This window comes from Crocodylus siamensis, chromosome 10 (genome assembly GCF_052110815.1).
Source record: "Crocodylus siamensis isolate JL-2025a chromosome 10, ASM5211081v1, whole genome shotgun sequence".
Taxonomy (NCBI): domain Eukaryota; kingdom Metazoa; phylum Chordata; order Crocodylia; family Crocodylidae; genus Crocodylus; species Crocodylus siamensis.
Window position 1 is genome coordinate 25634431 of NC_143404.1, and position 17640 is coordinate 25652070.

Below are 17640 nucleotides of genomic sequence, written 5' to 3' on the forward strand. Positions count from 1 at the left end.
CACAATTTTCACGCAGCTTTGCTGTTTTGTAGATAAGGAGAAGATTGTTAAAATGTGTTTTTAGAGCAATTGCCAGGGCATCTTTCCACCCTGGAGGCTGAATCACTGCCTTTGAAACCCTGCCAATAGAGAGAACAAGTACCTTGAAAAAACTGTGGATGCCTTATGGAAAAGATTAATTTAGAAACAATATTATTTATCCTACTATTGGCATTATTATTCATATGATACAATATTTTATGGCCCTTTATAGACTGATAAGAACAATTTCCTAAGGGCAAGATTCTGAACTTGAAAATTTCATTGATTTCCTTTAAATTGCAGAACAGAAAATGACAGATTCCCACAGCATTTGTAAAGGCCCTGATCTTCTGGATCAGGACTGAGCATTTAACTCCTGCTGAGCATTAGAATTAGTCAAATATTATTTAACAACACATGATTCTGTCATGTATTAAATAGATTTATTTCAGTTTTCATCCATCTCTATTAGTGGATCCTTGGAGAAGATTAACATCTTTATTTTCAAAAGTTATTGCTTGCCTCTACCGCCTCATACCAAATGGCAATCAGACTTGTAGAGCTTGGAGTTCAGTTCAGAAAACTATTCAAATATTTGGAGGTCTCTCTGAATTTAAGCCAAAACTTGCAGTTTGCAAATTGTCTTCAGTGAGATGTCTCCTCAAACATTTTTTTCACTTTAATGTAATTCTTGATTTCTGCTAAGCAGGATAACAACTTATGAAAACAAAGGCTACTTTCCTCATGGTGGAAAACATTTCTCATGGGTTCTGGATCTTGCATTTGAAACTGCCTTCCTGCAGCAGTTGAATAATGTTGAATATATCCTTTACATGCATTCATTTCATAGCAGTAGACAAAGGGGGGTTTATACATGTTCTCTGGGAGTGTGGGAGGGGCGCTTTATTTAGAGTGACTCCAAGAGCCACTCTAATTAAAGAGCTCAAAGTGTCTCATGTATCAGTGTGCCCGCATTTAAAAATATCAGTGTGGGTGCTTTAACTAAAGCTCATCGAATGAGCTTTAGTTAAAGCATCCCCACCATCATTTTTAAGCACAATGATTCTGATACATGAGATGCTGGAGTCTGCTGGACCACAGTAGTTACCATGCTCCAGCAGACTTGATTAATCAAGTAATTACAGCACGTTGGAGCATCATCACTGTTGATGTATAGGTACCCAATGGTTTTATTCTGTCTTCCTATGATAGAAATTTATAAAACAGTTAAAATAAATGAAGGCTAGCTAGACTTTTGACAGATTATCACCAATGATTAAATTCAAATTCAGTTCAATTGTTTGGGTTAATGTTCTGGTCATTTCAAGCACTTCCTTTTATCAGAAATATAAGAGTCGTGGTATTGCATCTATTTAACAGTGTGTAGATGACATTCTCTAACTAGAATAGTTACTAACCTTTACCAGAAAAGTAGTAGCCAAGGGGCACATCTACATGTGTATTAATGCGCCATTGCTACGGCACATTAAGTGTAGTACCTCTAATATAAGGTACTACATAAATGCGAAGTAGCTGGCACTAATGTGCAGTAGCAACAGGACATGGTCTTTTTGTGATGCACCTCTCAGAGTCACTGTAATTAAAACCCATCCCAGAGCACATGCATAGATGCCCTAAATGTCTTAGTTGGGAAACAGCTACTTTCTGTAATAATCTGGCTCCGTTCCAGCATACTGCTTTTTCACTACAGAAATCCTGGATGCAGCTGGACTCTCTTTCCTCCCTGAGTTCCAGTCCAGCTCCATACCTGGCTTGAATCCCAGGCTGAATGCAGGGTACCACTAGAGAGAGTAAATGGTGAAGAAATTTTCCTTCCAGCTAAGGTAGTGTTAGGATGATGTTGTAGGCATGATGGTCCAGGAATTATGACAGGGACAATACTTTATTTTTTGGGTGGGGGGGTGATAACTTTTATTGGACCAATGGCATAGCTGTGGTAAAGTTAGACAAGCTTTTGAATGCAAGGCATTCTTCCCGTTTCACCCCACCGCCAGCTCTTACCTAGCCTGTTTGTACTAATGTTGAAAGTCCCTAAAGAGCTCTATTCCACACAGGAGGTATAGTGCCTACAAATACTACCTTGGTTCTGCTTATCTGAAATAGAACTGGCAAGGGTTTGCCCCTCTGCTTCCTGATTTTTGTAACCTTTGTTGCCTACCCCTCAAAGCTATTGTCAGGAGTATGACTTGCTAAATACCCTGTTATCCATTCACTCTACTCTCCCCAAGTCCCGCTAACTGTTATGCTCATTAATTCATTTTTTTACATGTCTGCAAAAGCTGAATGGAGCAGAAGGCTGGTGTAAGAAGTTGTCCTACTAATGCCTCAAGGGAGTTCAGAATGTTTCAAATCCACATTTTTTTAGGATACCCCTACTTCTCTGCTCTCATCATTTTTTTTCCTATGGATGTTAAGACTAATCCTTCTTTCCATTCCTTTTGATGTGGCTGTAGCCTATGCTGTTCACTAGGAATGTGGATGACTGCCTGGTATATTATCAGCAAGAATTACATAAACCTGGGGATATTTCATTTTATTCTAATCATAAGAAATCCAATCAATCAGTTAACAAAAATTGATTAGTATATTAAAGATTATTGTCTATGAGTGTGCTGTTTAGCAGCTCACAAGAAATGAAGGAATGAGGGACTGAGCAGTAAAAAATAAAAAAGAATGAGATGGTCAGAATTGGAAGAAAAGATGAAGAAAATTTTCGGATTCTACTTGTAAGTACGTGTGCTTAATATGACACATTCAGTGACATCAGTTTTATATCCAGATGCATTAAGTACCAATATTATAGGTGAGAGCTAGTGTTAAGCTGTTTAGACTGCCATTTTTCACTTTGAAATATTCTATACCATGCATCTGGTTCAATTTATTTATTTCTTTTTTTGTGGGAGGGGTCAGCTGAATAATACTAAAGAAAATGGTGTTTTTTCACCCACTTTGAGTAACTCTGAAGGCTTTTCACTCAGAAGCTCTATAATCAATATGACGATACCTGAAATTTGCTGAATGAGAGAGATACTCTTTGGGTCAGGGATTTGAATTTTACCATCTCTATGAAACTCTCCAAATTTGGCCAATGTATAATCTGTTAAACAAACCTTCTATTTACACCTTCTCAGTAGAAACCTACTAAAGCTAAAGCAAGAGCCAGAGAGGTAAATGGAGGCTGTAAGGCTGGTAGCCAGTATATGGAAGAGCTTGCCACTATTTAGACAAAGAAACTGAAACATAATACAAGAAGGGTGAGGAAGAAGCAGGTAGGAGAACTGAGACAGAGCTGACAGACAAGGATCCAGAGTGACTGGAGAGAACCAGGGCTAGTCGAGCAAAGAGACTCTGACAAGAATCTTAAAAGGAGGGGACTTCATTCACCCAAATCCACCCAAATGTAAACAAAGAAACTGTGCTGGGAGCAGGGCCTGGAGGAGCAAAGGACAGAGCATTCTGTTGGGAATTGGGGGGGTTGGAGTCCCCCATACCCAAAGAAAGGAATGAACTAACCTAGGTTTCTCACTTCCCCAGTCTGAGTTTTATTAGGAAGATATTACATGTAAGGGGGGATGCAACCATATCACCACATCCTTTGGCTCTGATGACTATATGTTAAAAAGAAAGCGGCAGCTGTATTTTGCGTAGAGCCCAATTCTGGCAGCATACAATAGGCATGTCCTAAGAATAACTGCTGAATGAAACCCATAAGTTTACCTAAGTGACAAAATGCCTAGTTATTGGATTCTAGCTAGGCATGAGTGAGGCACTGATCAACTCAGCCCTTGAAAACTGGAATACTTGTGGGTATGTTTAGAGACATGACTGTTGGTAGCTGAGGGAATTTATATTTAAAATGAAGCTAGCCAAATGGAGTTTACACACCTCCAGTGTCAGGGTCCAGCAAACTTGGTGTTTTCAATATCACTGCTTTGAACTTACAATCCGAAATTCCAGTGAAGCACTACATTAGATACACAGGTACTCTTTTGGAACTGGCCTTTTGTCTTTGGAATGGGATATGGAAAGTATACAGTAAATAGAATTACTGATGAAAAATAAGGTGAAAACATCATAGAACTGCTGCTCATGGCACCCTTAAAAATATTCTTTTTCCGTTAGTTTATTTGCATGAAATAATTACCTATGACTACCAGTGCATTCCATATTAAAAATCTAAATATATGATATGAATATCCTGTAAAGCAGAGGTTCTTAACCTTTTTTGTGCCATGGACCCCTTTGGCAGTCTGGTGAAGCCTATGGACCACTTGTCAGAATAATGTTTTTAAATGCATAAAATAAAATACATAGGATTACAAAGGAAACCAATTGTATTGAAATACAGTTATCAAAATACATTCATTTTGCATTCATAATTGAAGGAAATGCTAAATTTCAGTTAGAGGTTAGCGAAAATAAAGATGTAATTTTTTTTTCCATCCAAGATCATGGACCCCCTGAAATCTATCCACAAACCGCTTGGCAGTCCTTCGACCCCAGGTTAAGAACCCGGCTATAACGGTGTCCATATTTGAAAATGGGACTCCTATATTTTTGCATTTTTCTACTCTTTTATCTCTGTAGCACTCCCCTCTTCTTTTGAAATTCAAGAAGTGCTGAGGATGAGGGGTAGAGAGGGCATTTTGCTTCAATGGTGGGCTATTTTCTATTGGAACATACATTTTTCAGGCTCTTAAGAACCAGAAATGTATTTGTTCATATTGCGGATTCAGGTTACTTTTCATGTATGCCGTTGTGTTGCTCTGGTCCCCTTATTCTGACTTCCAAGCTCTTCTGTCTCTGACATCAATCGCAGAGAGTCTGCATAAGGATCAAAGAGCAAAGCTGAAAGCAGAATTTATACTTGCTAACTGTGTAAATGGAACAATTGCACAGTGGCTAGGTCCATCATGTGTCATATTTAAAGATAACAATAATAAATAAAATATTGGATGAAATGGAAGCATGTCTACAATTGTTGAACATTTTTATACAGTTTTTCTGTATTTTCCGGCAATTTTCTTCATTTTTTTCCTATAAGAAATATGACAATATCGTGCAATTTGCCCACCATTTTGGGCCAGATTTGCTGTCATTTTCCAGCCACTCAGAGATTTGGCATGCTCTTTCTATAGACTTTTCAGCCCTCCTCAATGCTATTCCCACCAATCTTGGTTGTGTTTCCTTTTTAAAATTATGCAAAATGAACATTTAAAAGGATCTGAAAGTGTGGGTGTGAATAACCTGCATTACTTCCAAAGTGACAGAACAAAAACATTCTTGTTGTATTGTATAGAACTTTGAGATGTATTTTCCTTAGATATCATGCTGTAGCTCAGAGAATTATTTTTTAAGTATTTATGAATTATGTAACTCTTTGTGTAAATATGTAATTCAAGATTACATGCTGGTATGTATGTGTATGATAATAATGGTACAGAGCTCCTAATTTATCCCTGTGTCTTTCCTAGATGAGCAAGATTTGTCCCAATCTCTTCAATAGTCACCTTCTTGACTACCACATCTCCCTTAGGCTTTATTTTTTCCCCCCAAATAATGTGTGTTATCTTTTATGCCCTTTTTTTTCACTCTATTGTCATATTATTCTGAATCTATTAACACTGGCATAAAAAGTCATCCAAATTTTGGGCCAAGTGGTTAGAACTCTAGCCTGATATTACTCTAAATTAATCATCATTAGTAATCGCCAATAAGAGTCCACAATACTTTGTAGCTGAAAGACAAAATAAAAACTTTTTTTTGGTATATGTGGGAAAATTGACTTCCTGAAATTTAAGAAATATGTGATAAGGAGTTTAAAAGAATATTCTAGTGGCAGCATGTTTCAGTAGATGCGGCTTCAAACAAGGAACCAAGAGACTTGGGTGACATTCCTTGGCAGCAGATCTTCTGTTTGACCTTGTATATGTCAGTCATGATAGATAGCCCCTTATTCCCAAAAGTTGTAAAACCAGTATGCTTGTTGGTTAGACTAATAACTTCTTTAAGAAGCACTGATGGTCTACACCTCCAGAAGAAAATATTAGAAAGTGCTTCCCACTATGGACCCTATACTTCCTAGAACTGATTTCAGGGCAACCTGCTGGATCCTTTGGATTGAACCCTTTACTTAATATGGACTTAGGAACCTTATTTAGGCACCCACTTCTTATGTTGTGTTTTGCATACTTAGTTCATGACTTCTACTCAAGATAAACAGCAGCATGCTATGTGAAAAAATTCAGTACAGGCAGTCCTCGATTTATAGCATTTCGAGTTACAATGTTTTGCACTTACAACATTTATAAATTGACATCCTGTTTCAACTTTCCGACATCAGTTTCAGCTTTACAATGTTTGATCTGATGTGTTGCCCATCTCCTTGGAGAACATCTGTTCAAATATCCTTGGACACTTTCTTTAAGAAAGCAGACAAGACTCCAAAAAACCTGCAGCCAAGACTCCTGGGAAGACTCCAGCCAAGAACCCTTCAAAAAGTCCAGCCAAGAACCCTTCAAAAACTCCAGCAAAGTCACCTTGAAGAAGTTCTTCTGAATCAATATGATTGCTATTTACAATATAAATACATTAATGTAGCTATATTACTCATCTATAATTGATTGAGTACAACATTCTGGGTTATTTTTGGTGAAAATAGGGTATGGGGCCTAGGTTCAGGAACCAATCTCCCATTTATAACATTGCATCCTATGGGAAAATTGGTTCTGAGTTACAACATTTCAACTTAAGACGTGGTTTTCAGGAACCAATTGTGTCATAAGTCCAAGGACTGCCTACACAGAAAAGTACTACCTCTCATAAGGCAGTTAACAGAGAGAAGTCAGTGAGCACAAAGCATAATTTTGCTGCTGTAAAAAACAGTATTAAAAATCCTTAACAAAAGGTTTAACTTTATTAAGGTAAAAACAAAAGAGCCCCTGCTGATTCAAGTGAATAAACTGTTCTCAGTGTTAAAACTTGAATTAATTAGATTTATCTTTAATATAATTCAAAACAGAAAATCTGTGAAAATTTGTATTTTCAAATCAGTTAACCAGTAAGTAATATCCACTACCATATTCAGATTTAAAGAATGACCTTTTAAATATGCTGTATGAAATTAAATTTTAATGAGTGGTAATAAATGGTGATACTTCCATGGGAGGAAATACAATACCACCCTCGAGCCCTTTCTGTATGCCTCCAACTCTAGCACCTGTTCTGCAGTGTCTGTTTCATTATTTTCAAAATTAGGGAGGATGATAAGAATAAAATACTTTGAAGAACTGAAAATAGTTTTAATGCTGCACTTAAATGCTGTGTTTATAGAGGAATAATCATATCCCACTTGCTTACATGACACTTCATTTTCAGAAATGCTATTGCTTTAAACACAAAAAGACAGAATACAACTTTAAGGTTATTTGTTGCATTTTCCTTTGGTTTTGCTGACTAATTGAATAAGAATTTCACATAAACACTACCATAATGTATGCTGCTCTATGAAAGAGGGCTGTGCTGTTGTTTCTCAGTGCAGAGGGAAAGCTTGATGTAGGTGACCCTTCAAGGATAAAAAGAGATTTTACAACAGTAACAGAGAGAACAGGATGGGAAGTAAGGAGGCAAGGAAAGGAACATCAACTTGCATTATTAAAATGCTAAATAGTATTAGAATATCAGCCTCCCTACTATCAACAATGACTGGAATTAATCCAGGAGTCCTGAATAGGTCTGTAAATATCTCTCCAACCATAGCCTTTGGCATAGTCTTATATTTGCAGTCCCTTGGGCACTGAAATTCATTTTTCTATTGGTAAATGAGAACAATTTATCCTAAATCAATGATAATCAGAATAAACACTATTATTAATGTATTGTTTCCAGTATAAGGGGAAAAAAAACAGTAGGGTGAAGCTTTCTCTTTTTTTTTCATCAGTGCTTTTTCTACCCCTTTTGCCCTGAGGATCCTATTAGTAGACAGCTGAGCATCTCTGTTTCATCAGAAATAAATTATGCCTCACTTTTTTAATGTAAGTACTGAAGGGCTGTAAAGATTAGAAACATGTTTGAACCCACTATCACTTGATGTTATTTTCCTTGATGTACCAAGCTTCTTTGGGGGAAGTGAAACAACACATTCGTTTGAAAGCAAAGAGTAAAGTCACTTTAAAAGAACACCAGCAAGGATTTTGATTGATATACAAAATAATTCAAAATCTATACAGAAATATTTAACATAATGTATGTGTAATATGATGGAGGCTCATCAAAATGTCTAGTACATGTAAGAGAATGTTTGCAAGGCAAGTAGGTGGCAGAACCAGTACCCCTATATTTAAATTGATTAGAAAACTGTAATTCCCAAGAAACAGTAGGCTAATTCTCACTTCCTTCACAAAGGGGCTAAGGATGAAAAAACACCTTTAATTAATAAGCACTGTTGGCACTACTTTGGTAACAAGCTGCTGTAAATGAAGCTGTAATTGCTTCAGAACAGAGAATTTTATACAAATGCATTTTACTCTTAAGTGCTATTCTTTGTTGTAGCTATTCCACTTCCTTTAAGTTAATAAAAAAGTAGCCTTGCCATGTTGGTTGTTATTTTAAAAGTGTTTCTTGTCAACTCTCTGTTCAAGGGTGGGAGCTGTTGTTTTGCTTTTTTTTTTAGTAGACAGAAATTAGAAGTGTTGTAGCGTCTAAATCCAAGCTAGGTTAAGCCTGTGTAAGAGGCTTTTACTAATATGCTTTTCCTTGAAATTATATAATTAAAGCAACAGAAAAGAGTAAAAGAAACTTGTACTGTTGTTATGGTGAATCTGTTAATATTTTGCCATTTCTCTTTATCTTCTATGTATACTATTTTACTGAAGATATTTTCTTTAAAATAGAATAATATTTTGAACTTCTATGCTGAGTAATGTTTGACAGTATTTATATACCTTATGGACCTATGAAGCATAATTCATTTAAGATAATACATTTTGACTCAGATTATAGTTAGCAGTCTCACCTTCTCTGTGGTGGCTAGGAATTGCATCTTAAATATATGAGCCATCAACCCCTAGAAATTGTGGGTGCTATTACCATATTAAAAACATGGAGCCATACATTAATAATAATGGCCTTAATCATGTGGTCCTTTAAAATCCCCAAACTCTTGCTTCAGTTATGAAGGGTTTTAGAGGCCCAAGTGTGCAATACTAGATCCCCAAATAGCTAGCTAAATCTGAAATGATAAAACTGTATTAGTATCTCAAGCTAAAGTTAGACAGATGAGTTCCTAATTAGTAAAAAGAATGAGGGTAATGGGGTGATGGATGGTTTCTTGCAGAGCTGTCCAAATCCATCACAGTATTTTTGATTAAAGGAAAGTATGTGATAAATGGTAAAACACTTTATAGAGAGCTCCAGTAACTTGTTGCTGTACTTTTTTAATGGTAAAAATGAGAATTCTAAACCTTCAGTGGTTAGCAGCTATACAGTGGCTGACAAAATCACTGAAAGTATTTACTTTCTCTTTTCTTTAGAATTGCTGGATGAGTGGATGGTCACAGATCTTGCAGTATACAGAAAGCAAGGTAAGTAGTGTCTAAGATCTTTATTTTTGACATCTGGAAAGTATGATAGATAGATAGATAGATAGATACTGAACTGTTATTGATTGCCACTATTAAACTTTCACATGGTGGTAAATGACATGTATATGTGTGCATATACACACACACACATACATGCATGTCATTTACTACCATGTGGAAGTGTAATATTGACAGTCAGTATCGCTGGTAAAATGAAGCCTTCAAAGAAAAGGGTAAATGTGCAACAATGTTGGCAATAAGATGTAGCATATTATGTCCTAGATAATAGTGCCAAAGGGGAAAAGAAGATATTCAGTCCTGACCTTCCTTGACCTGCATCCTTTGTCCTGTCTCCCAGGAGTATCCCAGGAGTATCCCTTAACCACCCTGCCAGAGAGTTATTCTCATTCCCTTGGTCTTAGGTTCAATACATTTTTTATTTATTTTGTAATATATATATTGATATGTGTGTGTGTGTGCGCACTATGTTGCTATATCTATAATATATATGTGTATGAGATATTCATGTTTAAAACACTTCTGAAAATGAAGAAAGTTCATTATTTGTTCAAAGGTCATTATTTGTAATACAGCTGTTGATACGACTTATTCTGTGTATGTACTTCAGAAAAAAGTGTTCTTTCCTAAAGAAAAGCAGGAGCAACAAGGAAAAACGAGAATGGCATATTTTTTAAAACAAAAGAATACAAGAAGATATGATTATAAACTAAGTAGACAGTGTTTATAACATGATGCCTAGGAGGCAAAGGTTTGCAATCCAGAAAACACACTTAACCTTTTACATAGCCAAGGTCATCGCAGCATGGATCCGAAAACAAATTTCAGAGGTTTCTTTAAAATTATTAAAGAACCAGGTCTTGACAGTGTAAGATAAAAATGTGGCTAAGCATGAGATATACTAATTATAGATGAGCAGTTTTTATTTAAGTCAAATTAAAAAAAAAAAAGCCCAGGATTTTCTTCATCGTGAATTTAAGTGAAAAAACTGAGATATAAAATATCCCCAATTATAACCAAATATTAGCAAATTCATCTGCTAATTGTGACTGGAAAGGATCAACTGAAACACTTCTGAAGCTGTCGGGTTTACAAATGATTTATGTCTGTAAAATTAAATTTCATCCAACTAAAAGTTAAATTTAAAACTATAAAACAGCATTTTTTTAAGAAAAAGGAAGTCTTTGTGGTAAGCATGCACCTCACCATCACCCCATATTGCTTCCATTGCAATCAATGGCAAAATTACTTTTTGTCTTACGGAGAGAAGGGCTGGACTATGATGAGTAATTAAACAGAGGTAAGATTTACAAAGACTGTTATAAATACCATTGCCATTTAACAAGGTCTCTAGAATAAAGAAGCTGAAAGAAATGACAACATAAATACATACTCTAGCTTGGTTTTCAGGCAGTACTTGTTCTGCACTGCTGTGCAACAGGACACAATCACCCACAAACACCAGTAATGCCAGTTCGAGCAAGGTAAAAGAAAAGGAAAATCCCCTCAAGTTCAAGAACATCTCCTACCTCAACTAAACAAGGTGATACAGACAATTCCAGCATCACAATACTAATTCTGATTAATGTACATGGTCACAGTTTCACCATACTATATTATGCATCACAGTAATAAAAAATGTACGTAAAATATTCCTTTTAAAGAGTTACAGCTGAATTTGCTAATAACAAAGAACATATCCTGAAAATGGATTAATAAAAAATCTTTCAGTGCAATTATAAATCAAAATAATAGTTGCATTAAAAAATTAAGAGAACATTGTCTGGAAATGACATACTGTACAGGAATGTCTTCCCCACTCAATTTCCGAGAAGAGGATTTCCATTAGTTACTGCAGAGCTACAGAACATTAAATACCCAACAAATACGATACTCCTTTCTTCTAAGAACTTAAATGACCAGAAAGCTAGAGCTTTGGAGTGGAGAGCAGATTTACAATTTTATGAGGCAGATATGAGTTCAATGTGTAGATCTGCATGAGATACAGTAATTTGGAGCTTTGTGAACTTAGGTCAGAAATGTCACTCTTGTTTAGCTCAAGTTGGGCAGCTGTTGGAATGTGACTGAAAAAGCAGATGGAAGACAAAATCAATATGAACCAAAAACAGTGAGGAAAAAGTACACTGGTAAGGAGAGAATGAAAATATATGAACACGTATGAAAGTGTCTCAGGTCATCTTGCAGCCTTTACTCACGCATTTTGTCCCAGGGAAATGAACAGGAGGGTTTTTGCGAGTAAGAACTACTCATGTAAGTGAGGAGAACATTAGACCACAAGTCTGAAATGTGCTTCTTGCTTTGATTAAATGTCACTAACAAGGAATATGTATATATTGTATAAAATATGGAAACTAGTGCTCTGACAGCTTCTCAGGATTTTGTGTGGGCACTCCAAGCAAAATGAAAAGCCTGTTCAAAGGCAAAGGTGTAATTGACCATGTATTGGGAGTCACAGTTTTGTGCCATAATATATAGCTTATAAATTATAGCTTTAGCTACATAGGAACCATATAATAACCAAACAATGATAGGCAGCCATAGCTTTTTATTGTGAAAGTGCTAGATTTTGACATTATAATTTTAGAACTTGGAGATAAAGTTTCTGATACACTGAAATTTAGGCATATTGGGTGCTGAGCTCAAACAGTGATTGCTGAGTGTACAGTAGGATGAAAAGCTTCAGTTAGTGAAGATCAATATGATAGATTTTCCTCTCACATCTGAAAACATAAAAGCTTTTCATGATGCCACAATCCTAACAATAAATAAATAGCAACTTTCTTTCTCAGCACTATGAATATAAAATCTGTCATGAGACAAATATCCAGTGTAAAATGACAGAAAGTTAGAAACATAACTTCAATCACTTGTCACACTTATTTACATGCTTGCCTGAAGATTAGTATTATTTATATAGCAATGACACCTAAGAGCCCCTGTCATGGTCTAAGATCTTTCTGTGCTAGAGGTCTCTGCCCCAAAGAGCAGATAATTGAGATAACAGCTAACTTGCATCAAATTGATATTATGAAAGTTGTTTTTTTGAATTCAGTAAAAGTTTAAAAACAGTGCATATAATTGTTTTTCTTTTGACTGTAATAGCTTTTAAACATTGGTGTTAGCAATTGTTTCCTAACGATGTTGAAGCAGTTCTATCTTCTCATAAGTCAATCAAAAGTTCTGCAGTTTAAGCTCTCATCTGCAGAGTCATATTCAAAATCTTCAGTAAAAATATTAAAGGGAATAAAGTTGCAAGTGAAAGCCCAGAACAGGTCCCACTTACTACCCAATCCGGACTGGTCTCGGGTTCAGCATGCAGGGCTCTTCTGGTGCCGGCACCGCATGCAATGCACACCGTAGACTGTCATTATGCCATGTGCAGCCTTATGCAGACAGCATCTCTGTTTTAGAGGAAGAGCATTGAACAATGTATATCTAAATTAATGTATCCCCTGGTCATTACTTAACCTGGCATCCACCATCCTTGTCTTAAAGATTCCAGAGGAAATATGTCTATTCTGTTTAAGAGCTATTAATAGATCTATCATCCATAAATTTGTCTAGTCCCTTTTTGAACCTGGCTATATATACTGTGTGCTCCTATGGCAATGGATTTCATAAGCTAACTACACACTGCACAAAAAATACTTTCCCTTGATAGTTTTAAATCTATCTTCTGCTAATTTCAATAGGTACCTGTTAATTCTAGTATTCTGGGACTTAGTTATTAACTATTTCCTATTCATTTTTTCTACATCCTTCATTCTCCTACACACCTCAGTCCTACTCAAGTCCCATTCCCCCACAAGTCTTCTCATTTTTAGAATGAAGAGTCCTAACCTTTTCAGTTCTTTATTCTCTTCTGCTTTGGCAACTGCAACAGTTTATCACAATCTATAAACATACCTCTCTCAGTTATTTGTGTGACACCATTATCACACAGGTTTTGATTGCTGCTGATGTCACCTGGTAATAGTGTAAAACAACTAATCCATAATGTTAATTAAAGGAAATGACTATGTAGATTTGCTGTGTAGCTTTTAAAAATATATTTCCCAATGCATTTTTAATTTCTATGATTTTCTGAGTTGTAGATGACTTATCGTTGGCAAATGTATTGATAACAAAACTGTCTTGTACTTTAAGCACCATATTAATATTCAGACTACTGTGCTATAGTAATTCACTGCTATAAATACTTAAATAATGGGCATTTCAGATTAAATGGCAAGTATTGTAAATGCATGGTATATAATGCATACCTATTGTTACATTTCTGAATTGTTGATAAGAAATTCTTACCCTGCTTCAGCTTCTCATTGGAAACACATGTTTTATTATAGGTCTGTTAGTGAAAAATGAAGCATGTTTTTTATCAATTTTGATATGTAAATTAAGTACTAGAAAAACCACACAAGCTAAAAAGTAGGGAGGGTAAGTCTTGGAAAATTTGAAGTTCATGTGTATGTGTGTGTGTGTAGGAAGTATGCTAGAAATCTTGCTCTCCTACTCATACCGGCATTTTGACATATAAATAAATAAATAAAATAAGGAAGCATGGCACCAAATGAAAACTTAGTCTATAAAACACTTTCCACTTAAAAAAAAGTTCAGCATCAGCCTGACTTAATGTATAAAGCTACTACATATATATATATAAATAAAATGATGACAGTTTTCAACAGAATATACAGAACTTTTATTTATTTTTTTTAGTTTTTCCCCCTTTGCAATGAAAAAGAACAAAAAAACCCTTTTTATACTGAAAAAATTCAAAAGCTTTTCCACCAACTCTCCAGCTATACAATTGACCTGATAAAGATACCACAAAAATGCTCTTGCCTCTAATATTTTTCAGCATGGGCCTCTTCTTTTTTGTTCTTCTGCTTTTCCCCCGCCACAAGTTGCCTATATCACTGCTTTCTCTTACTCTGTTTTTTAACATAGTTAAACAGGAAATGCAAATAAGCAGATTTTCTTTTGGGTGGGGGGTGCTTTTCTAATTCTTTATTTCTTTTTGTCCTTGTCCAATGGAAGAGACGAATAAAGTTGGGAGTAAAACATTGAGAGAGTAAAAAAGCAGTGACAGTATGGGGCCAGGGCCCAGACCTGAGCAGAGCTGCAATCTGCTGCCCACATGTCCCTGTAGTGGGTGCTGGTTCTACAGGCAGGGGCTGCTGGCCCTGGCCCCACCTGCCCACCCCAGTGCTGGATGCTGCTCCCCACCCACCTGTGGCCCCATCCCATCCACCCAGCTACACATGACCCGTCCACGTGGGTCCCGGGCCAGATTCCATGGAGACCCCAGGATTGCGAGGTCATAACAAAGTGGGGCTGGGCCCTGGGGCAAAGCCACTTAGGGAGTTTTGATGAGTTGTTATGCAACTGCACTGATTTATAAGAAGTCATTTAGAAATGTATTGCATAGGTCTGTGCTTAAGAAATCAAAGAAATCCAAAGAAATCTATAGTTTTTTTCAGGTAAAGAGGATAAACAAGTAAAATAGAAAAACTGGTATTACACACAGCTCTTCTTTTAGCTCCTATATGAAGTAATTTGTGGTTTAACCAGAGATGGGCCTACCAACTTTCCAAGGAAATGTGAGAAATGCCTGTGGTGCAAATGGTGGAGTCAGTAATTGAAATAACATCTTTGTGATCCATTCTTTGTCTAAAACCTCCATTTTGCAGTATGCATCCAGCTTCAACTTTGGAGTGGCTTGGGAACTCCATATGTACACACAGGCTCTTGCTCCTCTCTCAGCTCCTGTTCTCCCCTATCAACAATACACAGCTCTAGCTTCAGTAATCCTTTCCTGACCAGGCCCCTTTTTCCTAACCAGCTGTGTTGTGTGACAATGGAAAGAGTTGTTTTTAACATTTAAAGATGATAAAGAACCTCATTAGAAGTGAAAATACTACCTCTAGAGCTACATTATCTTTCTCTGTCTGCTATACTGTTGAGCTTCTGCATAGAACCTTCCCTAAGCCTGCTCTTTGGCTTCTTGTTACAGAAAGAAACAATACATGCATGTCACACAACCTCTGCCATGCGTTTAGCTGCTACTTGCATCCTTTCCACACTTCCCTTACAGCTCCTGACACTGGAAAACATACCACCATTCCAGCTCCACAACACTTTTGTTCAACAGCTAGTCTCTTTCTCTCCTTTCTCTGGTAGCATGAAACAGTGTAACAAAAATCAATTTTCATTCTTATTCACTGCTAGAGAATACCAACAGTCTTTTTTAAAGGTCTCTGGAGATTATATTGCACATGGTACAATGCTAGCTGAAGCATCTGTGAGCCAGTACCTACTGCCTCTAGCAGTCTTTGAACATAAGCTTTCTTTTTTCTTTAGTATTGTTCTGTCTTTAACATTGTACATTGAAATGAACATGTTGCAATACTGCTGTATCTTCACACTGGAAAGCTGCATCCTAATTTTTAAGCAATTATATAGCCATAAATCAAATAAAATCAGATGTCTCTTTTATAAAGTTTCCGTTAAGTTATTTCAATATTTTAATGGAAGGAACTGGCTTGTGGACTCTATAGTGTAGGCAGCTGTTAGTTCACAATGTTTTGCAAAATTAGTCTGAATTGGACTTTTATTTTAAAGTGCCAATCAATACACTGTATTCAAAATGGTTTGTAATGGAAGGGTGTGTTTACACGTGCACATTTAATGTGTATTAGCCCAATTAAGGGTGCACGTCTACAAGTGCACACCCTTAATGTGCCTTTAAAATGGTGATTTTAGGTTATTCGAGGCATAAAGCAGGTATCAAATTGATGCAAGAATAGCTAAATTGTATTATCAAACTTGTAGAAGTGCTAATGAGCATTAATGTGATGTGTGACCATTGACTTGGGACTAACTTCAGTTCCCAAGTCAGTCCACACACCCGCATTAATGTGCCTTGGTGAATGCACATGTAGACATGTGCCTAAATTGCCTTAATGTACATTAGGCTAATGCACATTATGTTTAGGCATGCGTAAAAGCACATGTAGACATGCCCAAAGGGAATAATTACTTTTAATATATAGTTTGTTGTGCATAAGTGAAATCTATCTGAAGATAAAGCCCTAAGACCTTTATATCTCTAATGCAAAATCTAGCTTATCTCAAAGAACCCAGAAACCAGATCTTCCTCTTCCCAAATTTTAATAAAAGAATAGATTGGATTTACGTTACTGTGATTTGTTTTGTAATCTTACCCAGACCACTGGGTAAGATTTTTTTAGAGTAAGAGAGCAAGATTTCTACCTCATTTTTAAAAGACAAACTGGTCAAGTGCTTTCAAAGACCCACAAGTCTTTGAAATTGGAATTTTTATACTGCAAACAGGGGAAAGTATGCATATTACTCCTCTTCTCTTCCTTTCATTCCTCTTGAATTTTAATAAACCCTAATTTGGCTTAGTTATCTCACCAGCCACTTTCCAGAATCACCCCCAAACAGTCATTTAAATACTTTTGTCTGTATAAATGTTTTCCTATAATGTGGCCACAGTCCTTTCTACTCTGCACAGTTTGCTACTGTTCTTTGGTATCTGTAAAGATCTTGTAACCATAGATACCATGAACAATTCAAACAGGAATCTTCAAGGCAATACAATTTCACCTGTAAATATTTTGGTGAATAGAATGATAATACTTTAGATCAAGGTCTCAACAGCACATATCTATATAGTAACTGAAAACACTGATTAAGAGAATTAAGGTGACATTCTCAGCAGGTCTCCTTCATCAGACCAGAGGATAGAGTCTAAGCCTCAAAACACCTCTTTGGTAGCATAATGTACTTTATTTTTGTGCTAGTGATCTTCAAGAGCCTGATCCAAAACCAACTGCAATCAGTATGCATCTTTTAATTTACTTCAGTGGGCTTTGGAGCAGGCCCTCATTGTCATATAATAGTTACAGATTTGTGTTTAAGTGATTTGTAAAGTGCTTCTAGATGTATATAAATG

General features: G+C 36.3%; 1 long non-coding RNA gene across 1 annotated transcript in view; it reads left to right on the forward strand.

The window, feature by feature from the left end:
- Positions 1-17640, forward strand: part of LOC149856360 (uncharacterized) — a 743716-nt gene that overhangs the window by 147236 nt on the left and 578840 nt on the right. The window contains exon 2 of the long non-coding RNA XR_016444434.1: positions 9573-9623. This is a non-coding gene — a long non-coding RNA (uncharacterized LOC149856360). The remainder of the gene's footprint in view (positions 1-9572; positions 9624-17640) is intronic.